At 35.0% G+C, this 16,086-nt stretch overlaps 1 protein-coding gene across 1 annotated transcript in view; it reads left to right on the forward strand.

Moving 5' to 3' along the window:
- The first annotated feature begins 7,921 nt into the window (after nt 1-7,921).
- The window catches only part of LOC124352879 (hexosaminidase D-like), a 305,479-nt gene continuing 297,314 nt past the window's right edge, over nt 7,922-16,086 (forward strand). The window contains exon 1 of the mRNA XM_046802595.1: nt 7,922-8,051. The gene's annotated coding sequence lies outside the window, so the exon portion shown is untranslated. The remainder of the gene's footprint in view (nt 8,052-16,086) is intronic.

The following is a 16,086-nucleotide window of genomic DNA, read 5'->3' on the forward strand; positions in this document are numbered from 1 at the left end:
AGCGAACATAGATTGGAAAGCTAGGCGTACAGTGTACTGTATCAGGTTTACTCTGACATATCTTTGATTTGAAGAACTAATATCGAGGCCACATCATTGGAGCTATTCTATCAAATATCACGGAATGTTCGAAATATTTCGCAAATACTTAAAAAAAACTGTATTGCTTTCCGGTTTAAGGGCCTTAAAATACTGTTCTTTAAAGTTTACATCCAATTATTCGAAAATGGATCAGGAGAGTGGAATCAGTGACAATAATTTATAACAAAAGTGTTTGGATGTCATTTAAAAAGGATGTCATTATAATGGTGTTTTTAGTTGTTCAGGAGGAATCGCGTATGCAACTGTGGGTAACGTAATATAATATAATCTATATTTTCAAAATTAGAGAATTAAACCCTAGACCTCCAGATTATGGCATATCGTGATAGTATATATATATATATATATATATATATATGTGTGTGTGTGTGTGTGTGTGTGTGTGTGTGTGTGTGTGTGTGTGTGTGTGTGTGTGTGTGTGTGTGTGTGTGTGTGTGTATTCTAATAGTTTTACACTACTCTCCCACGATCGATTTTGTGTTGTTTATTATACATCGTGTATCGTATATCGTGTGTTTTAAAGCGAATGTGAGAAAAGAGATTAGCTGAGAATAATAAACTAAACGTTTTCTCTACAATATCAACAGTTAATAGTTGGAAATATTTACATGGATTTTTAAGTATAGATGTGACTAAACCCGGTTGTCTTGGTTCAACTCTCGAAGGCTTCAAAATTGAACATGTGTAATGTTATACATCTGTGAAACAGAACATCCACAGATAAATATTGTAGGAGCCGAAAGCCAATGCTCTGTGTAAACATACAACTTAGTTTTTCTTGAAATCGGTAGAAGAATTTCTCAAAATGAAAGAATCGATTGTCAGCCGGGTACGTTTGTGAGGAGGTCGAAGTAGAAGGGAATGAAATTAGTATGAAAAAATATTTTTCCCCAAATCATATTTTTTTAGCTTGAGACTCTTAAAACCGACCGATTAACACTTAATTCATATTTACCGTAAGACAGTTAGATAAATGAACTGTAAGTCACTACTTTAAGGATCTATATATAGTTAAGTGACGGTGGTTTAACTTTTATTTACGTATTTGATGGTTGTAGGTGTGTAAAGTTGTAAAAAATATGATCAGAAAAAAATATTGTGTCATATTTTTAGCCCATTTGATATTTCCGTTTCGACCTCCAGCAAAACTAGCGCGCTAGGTGATCGATTAATTTTTAAGGAAAGTCCTTTATTGATTTGGAGATCAAGCCGTGTGTATGCTCATACAAAGAAGTTGGCTCCTGGCTCCTGGACTATAACAACTATCGTGTTGGTTTTTCAGTAAATTTGTAAACAAGACAATAAAATATCTTCTACAGCGGTCTCAGCTTTGAAGGCCTGAAAATGTTTTTGCATTCTTTGATGCGCTTGAATCTATTCATTAAATATATACTTTCAATTCAATTCGTTCTCTGTATTAAATATACTTTTTACAAATTAAATTGGCTTGGAAGAAAGGACACGTTAAGAAAGATTTCAGAGTTCCAAATTCTTAGAGAAGGATTTGGAAGAACCTTTTCGCGACACTTGGTCAGGCTTAATTTGTCTAAGTGTATAGGTTACACTGTTTGGACCATCCTGATACGTAAAATGTTGGTATAACTCTACACATTTTTTTACATTGAATTATTAAAAAAATTGTAAATAAAAAAACTGTCCATTCTGTTTTAAAAACTACCCTCTTTTATCTAGTTTATCTTCAACATTTTACAAACATCAATTGAGGAACAATCTTACCGTAAAGCTTTACAACTGGAACAAGAGTGTTAGCCTAGTTAAAGGGAGAAGTCGTTACTATAACTCTTTCTTGTTCTGGATGATTATGCTCCTTTCAACAGCCCTTTGCAATGCAAATTAGCCAATTCATCAAAAGAAGGCCGAGTGTTTTCGTTTGAATTCATAAGTAAAGCTCCAAATAGATTCAACAGTTTTGACAAAGGCAGTAATAAAAGAGTTTATAAATTGTTAACACAGCGGCAGCTTTGATGTATTGGTGAGCTAGGGTGTTAAGTGCTTCAAGTTCTAATAAATTAGTTGTGCTTGTAGATGTAGCCAGATTTTATCAATTGGGCTGAGCAATAGATTTCGTGAAATTTTCAAGTGTTATATAGGAGTTTGTTTCGCATTTGTTAAATTTATATATTTTATAGTAAATAGAAGATTCTAGGACTTTCCTCCTTAATTTTTATTATTCACTTCATCCTTTGGGTAGATGGGTTCAGATACTAGGGTAGTGTGCCATAAAATACTTTTTACGGATCAATACCAATCTCGGACATTAATGCACGTGACAAATTCAAACCTATTATTGTCACACAGCTCGTACTATTACACTAAAAACCAATATGGGTATCCGCAAGGAACATATTTAATTTTATTATGTTAGAAACTGTATTGAACTAAAAACTAACTACCATCAAAACACTTAATGATGTCCTGTAACTATGGCGTGGAGGAACATGCACCATCATCAAACTCTATCTTGTCCATGTAGACATGAAGTTTCTTGCATGTTACCGAGTCTATAGTTTAATAGGATATTGAGAAATATTCCTGGCTATAGGCTTGACTAATCCCACTGTCGGACATGTACTATGATCTAACTGTTTATGTAAAAATGGAAACTGGTGTGCAGAAGTCAAACTCAATTCTTGGTATATCCTGATAACATTCAAAAAGAAAATACATTTTAACGACCCCTGAGAGTATGCTTCGTTAATGCAATTTTAATTATGTGGATTACTATTAGGGTTGGACGGGAGATTAGAAAATTGAAAAATAAAAAAGGTAAGACATCAGATTTTTTAAATTTTTCCAGAAGTTGATGAGGTTATTATTGATTCTTTAGGGTTGGATTGGAGATTAGAACATTGCAAAATAAAAAAAGGTAAGACATCAGACTTTTTAAATATTTTTTCAGAAGTTGATGAGGTTTTTGTTAAAGCTGAATACATAAGGAGCGATATTATTATGTGGAAAAAAAAATATTATGCGTTCCCTTGCTTCATCACAAATTTTGTGCAGTATATAGGTAAAGAAATGGTTTCGGAATCCCACAACTTGGACGTGTGATTTATTACTTCAACGAACACATTTTTTTATATTAGAACGCGGAGAAGACGATTTGTACTTCGTTTACTCTCGCACAGTGGGTAAGACTTTACTGAATAACTTTATCCTTTTATATTTTTCACTTTCAGGTCTAGGTATGCATAAAAAAGTACCAGAATATTTTTTTTTATAAATTCGTTGTTTCTTTTTATTTCTCGAAGGTGCAAGTAAGGAAAATTAGTATTCAAACAGAAGCATCATATATTAGAATTTGGATCCTACGCGGATATTTTGCCTATGTTTCATGCAAAAAGAAAACATAATTATCGATTATATTTTTTTAATAAAACATAATTAAACAAAATGAATTTTTATTACAAACTTGATGCAAATAATATTATCATGTTTAACATCAGCTGTTTTAATAAAACTGCTATATGTAGTCGTTCTATTTTAGGTTAAGAAAGTGGCAGACATAAGTCACACATAATTAACATTACTTTTCAACAGAGTGAAAACTTTTACACTGAAATAGTAGTCGTGTTTTCCTTAAATATCAGGTCCATGTGTTCAAGTCCAGGAATTCGCGGTTGTATAAACAACACGCGTCGAAAAACAAACGTGTGTTCAAAACATAAACATAAACTTCGGTCTGATTAATGTAGTTAGTTAATGCACAAAAGGTTAATATTTTTCCTACGGTACTATTTATATTTTTGGCTGAAAATACAAAACCTTATTTTGTTCAGTTAAGGATTTTGTACAAGTGTATAGGCTACCGAAGGAAGAACTGAATACCATAAAAATATACATATATACTAAATATAAAATATAAACATTGATTGATATAAAAAATATCAATTAAGTTTTTTTAATTTTTGCTCGTGTCTTAGTAAACTAGCTGTAATATTCGTAATTAGACACTTCCTTCAGTTCAAGATTACAGAATTATGATAGATTAAAACTACATTGAGAATGTTTTTATTTCTTGACACAAAGTAACACAGACAATTTATTCCTTCCAGTACGTATTTTGTACAGTATTTATCTAACAATCATTGATATTTATGTCATAATAATTATGTCGTAATAACTATTTCCCCATCAACCAGTCTAACTGTCCCACGCCACAAAGCCCCCACACTTCCCTACAACTGTCACACCTGCAGCCCGGTGAAGACAGAGGCACCCTTTGTGTAGCGAGCTTATTCACAAGAAATTGAACGTGAAGTCATTACGGTCCTTCCGAGGACACCGACACTGAGCGACGGGTCCTGGGCCCGGTTCCCAACAAATTGAACGTGACGTCCATTATCTGGTTCAATTACGGTTCAATACCGGGCACGGGTTCGGTGACCTGTCGTGGTTCTTACCGGGTGTCTGCAAACTGAGCTGGGCCTCTGAGCCTAGGCGTGATTAGAAACTTTGGGGCATTCCTCGTTAACACAATTATCTCTTAATTGGATAGAAAGATTTCAAAATTTATAATGCCTCACTACAACGGCAAATCTTTTAGTAGTTATTTTAGTGACCTTCCTGGCACACCCAGAAATCTTCTCTGGGGGTGTCCAGAATACCTGGTAATTGGTGGTATGGAAGACTCTGTAGAGCATTGGGGATCCGGGGGTAGGGGATCCGGGGGTAGGTGGTCCTGTGAAGGGGGTCCAGGGATAGAGGGTCTGGGGGGTAGGGGGTCCAGGGGTATAGGGTCCGGGGGTAGGGGACCGCGGGTAGATGGTCCGGGGGGTAGGAGGTCCTCTCCCGGAATATTGTTGAAGTATTAGGTCCATTAACCATTATTTTATAGTACATCTGCACCAATAAAAGGAGGGCAAAGTTCAGGTCAGAGTCAGCTTGTTTATATCTGTGTTTCGCCATATCAAACTGTTTACTAACAACAACTTCCAGTTTTGATATCGATAACAAATACCGATTTGGGAATTTTAAAATCTTACTGCAGCTTTGAAAATTCATAGCTCGGAAACTTATCTGATTAAGCCCAAATTAATATATATATATATATGATAGATAACAATGAACTGTGATTGAGTATGTAACTTTAGGATTTAGAATAGTATGAAAATAAATTTATTAAATTAACATCTTAACTTTTATTCTTGACCGGGTAGTCCACAGAATTCGGCATTGGTCAGTCCTGGAGCTATTAGTAAATAAATTGAGTGCGCAATGTTTGTAAACCACTATTTAAAACTTTGAATTTTTATCACAAATTAAATTGAGCATGCTTTGTACTGTAACAAAAAAATGCTTGTTTTAACGCGCAAATCGCTATACTAGCCAGGGCGGTGCTGTTGTCTCTTAGTGACAACGAATGACAACAAAAACACAGTACATCACGGCTTTGACTCGACAACTCCCTCACTACTGTGACAACTGATCACGTCGTGACTCTTGTAACAGGTACTTTGTACCGGGTACTCGTCTGTCCCGTGAGCACAAGTTACCGCAAACCGAAAGTACCTGCTCGGTACAGGTTACTGTTGTTACTGGTACTTTTATAATACAGTTACTTTACACGGAACGGTCACAGCTGTACATAGTTCCTGGTACAAAGTACTCGGACTTATTTAGCAGTAACAGTAACTGAAACACGTACCTGTACCATTTTATGAGTACTATGTAATGTATCATTCTTAAGTGGTACGAATACATTTTGTATTCAGTTACTGAAAGTACCGGGTATAGGTAGAAGTCACAAGAAATGGTGAGAACTGACCTTACTTTCTTATTATCTCCGTGACAGTGAGATAAAATATTTAACGTTTTGAATTAAATTGAATTTTTATATGTGCAGTGTCGTGTATTTCGTAAATTAAGATAGTTATAACATTTGAATTTATTTATTATTATTATTATATTATGTTTTATTTTAAAGTTCCAATATAAATGTTATTTTTAGTTAGATTTTGATTGGTGTTACTCGTTATGATGATGATCTATTCATCTATTAGAAAGCCATGAATCAGAGCACTTCAAAATTCGACGGAGATTTAGAACTTAGGCTGTATCCAAATACCTCTATAACAAACCTTCAACAATTTAGCCACATTGTGCTTACCTTAAATCATCAGGTCAAGACTCAAGATTAGTTGGTTCAGGTTCGAAACAAACTGTCCACCAACAAGATACATACTACAAGGAAGAAATGACATTTGATGTCTAGTATCCTGTTATCGGGGACTGTTGTTCAAACATAATCCGTGTTGCGGTTCTTGATGCTGTATGTATACGCGTTGTAGTTATTGATGTTGTCTGTAGACGCGTTGTAGTTATTGATGCGGTCTGTAGACGCGTTGTAGTTATTGATGCTGTCTGTAGACGCGTTGTAGTTATTGATGCTGTCTGTAGACGCGTTGTAGTTATTGATGCTGTCTGTAGACGCGGTGTAGTTATTGATGCTGCCTGTAGACGCGGTGTAGTTATTGATGCTGTCTGTAGACGCGTTGTAGTTATTGATGCTGTCTGTAGACGCGGTGTAGTTATTGATGCTGTCTGTGGACACGGTGTAGTTATTGATGCTGTCTGTAGACGCGTTGTAGTTATTGATGCTGTCTGTAGACGCGTTGTAGTTCTTGATGTTGTCTGTATACGACACAGTGGCGGCGGCTTTATACAATGCTGATTGAAGTGCTACACAAGATCAGTTAGTCGGCGCTGATAGCAGACACATTGTATCAGACATCAGTCACAATAAAGTGGCAATCAGTCTGTTAAAGACTCTCAAGTACTTATTTTTCAATGTTTATTAATGACGATTGATGATTTCAATAGATTGTTAGATAGGATATTGTACATCGTTAGGTGTCGCAATAAAATAGACACGAAGTTTCGACAACTTTAATCTGGCCCCTTCTTCAGTTGTAAAATTCTACTACGTGTTAAAACATGAGCTAATGAACACAGTTTAAATAATTCCGTTTGACTAATGAATTCTCTTTATTGAACCTATTGGAATCTCGTAAACGACGATGGCTTTATCACAGTGATAAACTGGAGACAACTTGATTTGTTGGCCTAATGAGCTTTTAGTATCCAACAATGATTTATATTGAGTGTGGTATTTTAACCGGGAATTTCAATAAACGTGCTAGTGTGAAAGTTCATTATGGCCTATTTCCATACGACCTTTGGACCAATAAATTATACTTTTTAGAGTTGTAGGTTTCCTGCTTTATTGGAATTAGTACCACTAAAATATGTGCGTGTATGTGCATACGTATATTTTTCTGTAGAATCATAGTACCTTACTCTCATGGATTTCGATTGTATTAATTAATTTGTTAAATAGAATAAAAATAAAACGTTTTATACATTGGATATTAATTTATATTAATTTTATAATAACTTTTTCATGTACCGTACTTGTAAGAGTTTTTGAAGGTGGGTACATCAGAACAAATGTCGGCGTTTATTCAACGAAGTTGACCGAGATCAAGTAAGAATGTGACCTTTCCTATCCTGGATAGCCTTGCAAGATCGACATTGGTATTTCAAACAATTCCGGATTAACGCGAGAAGGATAACAACAAGTAAAACACGTCCGGGGGCGACGACCCTTTACGCGGCGGGAAGTGCGCGGAGCAATCCTGGAAATTAGTATAGATGGAGCATTTAGTAAATGAGACGCTCTCATCAACAATGCGAGAGCTGAGAGAGGCTCTCATCAACAATACAGGAGAAGAGAGAGTGAGAGAGGACCCCTTCTTCCTCCCCTACAGCTCCTCTCTCCCCTCCCAGCCAGTAGCGCGTGGGACTGCGCAGCGTACGGATGTGTCTAGAGTCGGTCGATCAGTGAGTGAGACAGTGTTGGTTGCCTTTGTCCTCAAATACTTTGGATTACTCTACATTCCTTATGTTTTTCCCGAGCTGCGAACAAGGTATGTCGTACTACAACTGTTACTGTTCTGTAAGAGTCGATAATCAGCTGAGAGAGGGGGCAGACCGATCGTTAAGTTGTCGCCGACCCTAACCTGCTTCCTCACTCGACTTGAAAAAATGTACAACCCTTTTATTCTTTACAGGAAACCTTTTACCTTTTTGCGACCTTTGTGGAATTTTAGGTGTGTTTTCATTCATGGTTAGTGTCAAAATCAATTCTAGGTTTTAGTTAAGCGATACCGGTGGCCTTCTCTTGGTATTGATTGGGGAGGTTATGCCACAATAAACAGTCAACGGAAAAGTTTAACTTTACCAAATACTTGACATGTTGGTACTAACTGTTGAATAATCTGTATAAAATACTGTAGAAATATTATTTAATGTTTTAAAAAAATGTGATTGAATTATAAATAACTCCTTACTATCAGCCCTAGTAGACCTGTAATTACGTGTATCCTAAAATAGTAATGTGACTGTAGTTCAAGTTTAACTGAATAGTACATAGTTTTGTTACATGCAATTTATTTAATAGTTATACAGTATTTTAGTAGTTTACTTACGGAATGGCTTATAAATTGGAAATTTATTGCATTTTCATAATTAAATTATACATATATAAATAAGTGATATATTCCATGAACGTAAACAAGTTCACGTAGGTGCGTAGTGACCATTCATCGTTCATTACTTCGACCTTGGAGTTAATAGTCCACGGCGCGCGGCGCTCCCAGCGATTGTTCCTCAAGAATGGGGGAAAACGTTGGGCTTTCAAACAGTAAAAAACAGTCCTAACTTGTATTTTAACTTGTGCAGTGTGAAATGTCTCGCAAAACTTGCACGAACACAGGGTGGAATGACGCAGATGACTTTTAGATTTAAAAATAGTTCTTGAGTCACACTGCTGTAGATTTTGAAGAGTTAAGTTAAAAGTCTAGGATTACCATTAAAGGAGTTTTCGCAAATAACCACAAATTCGTTGTGTAATATTGGGTTTTATAAGTAATACATTCTCATTTTGTATTTCACGTCTGTAGGTAGGTAAGTTTCACTCACTCTTCTGGAAGTCAAGGTCTTGTTTTTTCAATGAAAAAAATCGTTTTTCGGATCTCTTCTTAAGTCAAGAAAATGTTGTTCACACCTAACTCGTATATAAAGAACATCCAAGAGGTTTTTTAACGCGATGTAGGCCTAATATAACAATATATGCTAGGTTCAGTATGTTAATGATAATTATTATAAAGGCAACAGCATTATCTTGATCAATTTCAACTTACTAGATGTAGAAATATTATTTTGCACATGAGTAATAATCACTTAATGAGAAATCAATTCATTTTTCAAATTATATCTTGAATTATTTATTATAGATTGAAATTTTATATCACTCATGAAAAAAGTAAGTAATAGTAAGTTTTTTGTATTCAATCGTCTCCTCTACGAAAAATACTAATATTTAGCAAAAAAACTTACATTGATAAATTAAATCCGAACTTTAATCCAATTTCAGTACGAAGTATTGTTCAAATCATGTAAAACACATCAGTGAGTGCATTGTAGTGCACGTAATGTTAAACTGTTCGTCAAAGTGATATAAAACATCGATGTGTAGTAGTGTGGTCCAAGTGTAACAAATACTCGTAGGTCGTAGTTGATGTGATACAAGACATGCCAGCGTGCAGTGTAGTCCCAGTAATGTAAAACATACCAGTGAGTGCAGTGTAGTGCACTTAATGTTAAACTGTTCGTCAAAGTGATATAAAACATCGATGTGTAGTAGTGTGGTCCAAGTCGTGTAACAAATACTCGTACTGCTGTGTAGTTGATGTGATACAAGACATGCCAGCGTGCAGTGTAGTCCCAGTAATGTAAAACATACCAGTGAGTGCAGTGTAGTGCACGTAATGTTAAACTGTTCGTCAAAGTGATATAAAACATCGATGTGTAGTAGTGTGGTCCAAGTCGTGTAACAAATACTCGTACTGCTGTGTAGTTGATGTGATACAAGACATGCCAGCGTGCAGTGTAGTCCCAGTAATGTAAAACATACCAGTGAGTGCAGTGTAGTGCACGTAATGTTAAACTGTTCGTCAAAGTGATATAAAACATCGATGTGTAGTAGTGTGGTCCAAGTCGTGTAACAAATACTCGTACTGCTGTGTAGGTGATGTGATACAAGACATGCCAGCGTGCAGTGTAGTCCCAGTAATGTAAAACATGTCACTGTGTTGTGAAAGTCCAAGTTAGTCGAGATTGTAACCGTGTACTTTACACTTGGACTAAATGTTTGTAACATGTTTGATGGAAATATCCTGAAATAAAATAAACGGTTGCGTCTTCGAGCTCTGACCTTTCGGTTATCACAAGTAATGTGGTAGCAAAGTGATAAAGCTTATCAGCGCCTACGCAACTGCTGATTTTTGGACTTCCTTTCATTTTAGCATCCAAGATTTCGTGCGTTTGTATTATATTTAAGGTGATGAAAAATGAGTTTGGACAATAATGAAGCTAATTTTGTTACTTTTCGAAGCAAACATCAAAAGTGGCCCCGCCCGGATGTTTTACCTGCGTGGAAATTAAATCATTGTTAAAAAAGCACCTTTGGAGAATCTACGATAGAATATTTTTACTATACCTAGAGATTAATAATATAACAGTTAAATGTTATTAAATTAATATTAACGTTATCAATAGTTCAAAAGATTACAGTTAAACACAATATGCTCGTTATCAAAAAGACTGCAACTCGGGCCTGTTTCATAAAACAACAGCTACTATGTACATCTGTAAATAAAATTCTATTTACACATGCCTATAATATTCGGAAATATCACATTTACCAACAATAACTTTAATTCCATTTACAAATGATTCTCTGGAAAGATATAAAAGGCATATATTTTGTGTTTTAGGCGGTAACATATATTTCGCAGGTTTTTCTCTAAATACGCGAAGAGTGATCGTAAAAATACGTGAAGAACAATACATTCAATGTTTACTTTTGAAATAACAATTCTAACCTACTAATCAATTGTGGTAAGATGACCTTGAATTTGAATTAAATCATAATTATTATTTCAAAGGCTGATTCAAAGATTGATACTGCACTCTGGGGCCGATTTGGGATACCAAAACACAATTGAAAGGAATATTGAGAATATTGAAAAGGTCCAAAAACCAAAAAAAGTCGTCCATTAAAAAGATTATTTTTACCGTATTTGGACGTTCATTTTTTTCCCATATTCACTCTACAAAAACTAGTAAAACATACGCTTCTACCGTAACAAACAAACGGATAACTTTAAAATTAGTCCATATCATCCTTTAAAATAATATATTTTATTAATCGGAGTATGGTCACAGTAAAGTTTATATACTCAACGACATTTGGTATTCGTTCCACAAATATGCCTTTCTCAAAGTTGACGGTTTTCCTTTTAGTCACTGCTACACTATTTACATTAACTTGACTTTTAGAAGCTGTGTTTAGGGAAAAATGAGAAATTAATGCTATTCACGATGATTATATTAATTTACTATGTTCCGTCATTTAATTTTATTATTATTTTATACCATGGGGTTTGTGGATTAAATATATTCTGTTACCTAATACACTTTATAGGGATCCTAAGCACCCTTCGCAATCATCTCTTCTTCGGAAAAATTCAGGTCTGTTTTGCTGAAAAATGGCTGTTTCTCCAAAAGTTTAGATGATAACTGAACATTTCTGCCATTGAGCAGATCTGAGAAATTCTAAAATTATTCATCATTTATGTAACAGCGTCATTAATAGTGAGTGCTTCTTTGTAGTTCACTATCTAAAAATGATGACCAGATTGAAAATTCCCACGAAATGTCTAGCTCGTCCCGGAAATGCTTAGGGAAATTGTTTAATGCTTCAATAAGATGACGGGTCTTCCATCGTTACCCCTGTTCTTCAGAGGCTGACCAATACTGTTATAATCGAATGATTGTTTTCAACTCCACTTACAAATTTAGGACGTTCATTGGAGTTTATGATCTTGAGAAGCTGAACCAATACTGTGATAATAGGATCGTTTTGTTTTAACTCCACTTATATAAATTTTAGGATTACATTGGAAGTTTATGATCTTCAGAGGCTAACCAATACTGTGATACTCGGATCGTTTGTTCCAACTCCACTTATACAAATTTTAGGACTACGTTGGAGTTTATTATCTTCAAAGGCTGGCCAAGTACTGTAATAATCGGATCGTTTGTTTCAATTCTCACTTATACATTTTAGGACTACATTGGAGTTTATTATTCTGCAGAGACTGCCAATACTGTGATAATCGGATCGTTTGTTTTAACTCCACTTACAAATTTTAGGATTACATCTGGGAGTTTATGATCTTCAGAGGCTGACCAATACTGTAATAATCGATCGATTTTTGGTTTCAACTATCCACTTATACATTTTAGGCACTACATTGGAGTTTATTATCTGCAGAGACTGGCCAATACTGTTGATAATCGGATCGTTTGTTTCAACTTCCACTTACAAATTTTAGGATTACATTGGAGTTTATGATCTTCAGAGCCGGACCAATACTGTGATAATCGGATCGTTTGTTTCAACTCCAATTAATACAAATTTTAGGGACTACGTTGGAGTTTATTATCTTCAAAAGGCTGGCCTAAAAAAAGAAAATAAAAATTAAAAAAAAAAAAAAAAAAAATAAAAAAAAAAAAAATATACGAGCCCGACTGTCCCTTCTCTGACCTGTGTTAATCGGATCGATTGTTTCAACTCCACTTACAAATTTTAGGACTACATTGGAGTTTATGATCTGCAGAGACTGGCCAATACTGTGATAATCGGATCGTTTGTTTTAACTCCACTTACAAATTTTAGGATTACATTGGAGTTTATGATCTTCAGAGGTTGACCAATACTGTGATAAATCGGATCGTTTTTGTTTCAACTCCACTTATACATTTTAGGACTACATTGGAGTTTATTATCTGCCAGAGACTGCCAATACTGTGAATAATCGGATCGTTTGTTTCAACTCCACTTACAAATTTTAGGATTACATTGGAGTTTATGATCTTCAGAGGGCTGACCAATACTGTGATAATCGGATCGTATGTTTCAACTCCAATTATACAAATTTTAAGGATTACATTGGAGTTTATTGATCTTCAGAGGCGACTCAATACTGTGATAATCGTATCGTTTGTTTCAACTCCAATTATACAAATTTTTAAGGACTGACGTTGGAGTATTATTATCTTCAAAGGCTGGCCAATACTGTGATTTTAATCGGATCGATTGTTTCAACTGCCACTTACAAATTTTAGGACTACATTGGAGTTTTATGATCTTCAGAGGCTGACAAAACAATTACTGTGATAATCGGATCGTTTGTTTCAACTCCACTTATACCATTTTATTAGGACTACATTTTGGAGTTTATTATCTGCAGAGTACTTGGCCAATACAATGTGATAGAATCGGATCGTTTGTTTTAACTCGCACTAAAAGTATTAGGACTACATTGGAGTTTATGATATTCAGAGGCTGGCCAATACTGTGATAATCGGATCGTTTGTTTCAACTCCACTTACAAATTTTTGGACTCTACATTGGAGTTTATGAATCTTCAGAGGCTGACCAATACTGTGATAATCGAGATCGATCGTTTCAACTCCAATTATACAAATTTTAGGACTACGTTGGGAGTTTATTATCTTCAAAGGCTGGCCAATACTGTGATTAATCGGATCGATTGTTTCAACCTCCAACTTATACATTTTAGGACTACATTGGAGTTTATTATCCTTCAGAGACTGGCCAATACTGTGGATAAATCGGATCGTTTGTTTCAAACTCCACTTAAAAAATATTAGGACTTACATTGGAGTTTATTATGTTTAAAGGCTGGCCAATACTGTGATATTAGGATCGATTGTTTCAAGTCCACTTTACAAATTTTAGGACTACATTGGAGTTTATGATCTTCAGAGGCTATGACCAATACTGTGATAATCTGGATCGTTTGTTTTTTCAACTCCACTTATACATTTTAGGACTACATTGGGAGTTTATTATCTGCAGAGACTGGCCAATACTGTGATAATCGATCGTTTTTGTTTCAAACTCCACTTACAAATTTTAGGATTACATTGGAGTTTATGATCTTCAGAGGCTGGACCCAATACTGTGATAATCAGATCGTTGTTTTCAACTCCACTTATACAAATTTTAGGACTACGTTGGAGATTTTATTATCTTCAAAGGAATAGGGCCAATACTGTGATAATCGGATCGATTGTTTCAACTCCACTTACAAATTTTAGGACTACATTGGAGTTTATGATCTTCAGAGGCTGACCAATACTGTGTGATAATCGGATCGTTCTGTTTCAACTCCACTTATATACAGTTTAGGACTACATTGGAGTTTATTATCTGCAGAGACTAGGCCAATACTGTGATAATCGGATCGGTTTGTTTTAACTCCACTTAAAAGTATTAGGACTTACATTGGAGTTTATGATATTCAGAGGCTGGCCAATACTGTGATAATCCGGAATCGTTTGTTTCAACTCCACTTACAAATTTTTGGACTACATTGGAGTTTATGATCTTCAGAGGCTGACCAATACTGTGATAATCGGAATCGATCGTTTCAACTCCAATTATACAAATTTAGGACTACGTTGTGGAGTTTTATTATCTTCAAAGGCTGGCCAATACTGTGATAATCGGATCGATTGATTTCAACTCCACTTATACATTCTTAGGAACTACATTGGCAGCTTTATTATCTTCCAGAGACTGGGCCAATACTGTGATAATCGGATCGATTTGTTTCAACTCCACTTAAAAAAAAATATTAGGACTACATTGGATGTTTATTATCTTTTAAAGGCTGGCCAATACTGTGATAATCGGAATTGTTTGTTTCAACTCCAATTATACAAAATTTTAGGACTAAAACGTTAGAGTTCATTATCTTCAAAAGGCTGGCCAATACTGTGATAATCGGATTCGATTGTTTCAACTCCACTTACAAATTTAGGACTACATTGGAGTTTATGATCTTAAGAAGCTGACCAATACTGTGATAATCAATCGTTGTGTTTTCAACTCCACTTACAAATTATTGAGGACTACATTGGAGTTTATGATCTTTCAGAGGCTTGGCCAATACTGTGATAATCCGGATTGGTTGTTCTTTCAACTTCATTTAAACATTTTAGGACTACATTGGAGTTTATTATCTTGAGAGGCTGGCCAATACTGTGATAATCGGATTGTTTTTTTCTTTCAACTTCATTTACAAATTTTAAGGACTCAACCATTGAGTTTACTATCTTCAGAGGCTGGCTAATACTGTGATAATCGGATTGTTTTTTTTCTTTCAACTTCGTTTACAAATTTTAAGGACTACATTGGAGTTTATTATCTTGAGGGGCTGGCCAATACTGTGATAATCGGATTGTTTTTTCTTTCAACTTCATTTACAAATTTTAGGACTACATTGGAGTTTTATTATCTTGAGGGGCTGGCCAATACTGTGATAATCGGATTGGTTGTTTTTTTCTTTATCAACTCCACTTATACATTTCTAGGGACTACATTGGAGTTTATTATCTTGAGAGGCTGGCCAATTACTGTGATAATCGATTGATTTTTCTTTCTACTTCATCTTAAAACATTTTAAGACTAACAATGGATTTTTTGATCTTAAGAGGCTAACCAATACTGTGATCCAACTTTACTTAAAATTTTAGGAATACTTTGGTTGGCTTTAGGATATTAGTTCACTTCGTTGGAAAGGATGATCTTAGCAATATATGCTAATACTCATGCTCATTCTGTCTTCGAATTTCATTTATTTTCCTCTTAAAATACAATTTTACAATTTTAAGACTCTCAAGTTCTTAATTATTATGAACATGTATAGAAACAGGGTAAGAAGTACACTTATTGGCGTAGTGATTCTTGCAATCCTAGTTGCGTTCTTTGGCACCCAGCCGATTAAGAGCAAACACCTTCTGGGC

Source organism: Homalodisca vitripennis, chromosome 1, assembly GCF_021130785.1.
Source record: "Homalodisca vitripennis isolate AUS2020 chromosome 1, UT_GWSS_2.1, whole genome shotgun sequence".
In the NCBI taxonomy this organism is placed as follows: domain Eukaryota; kingdom Metazoa; phylum Arthropoda; class Insecta; order Hemiptera; family Cicadellidae; genus Homalodisca; species Homalodisca vitripennis.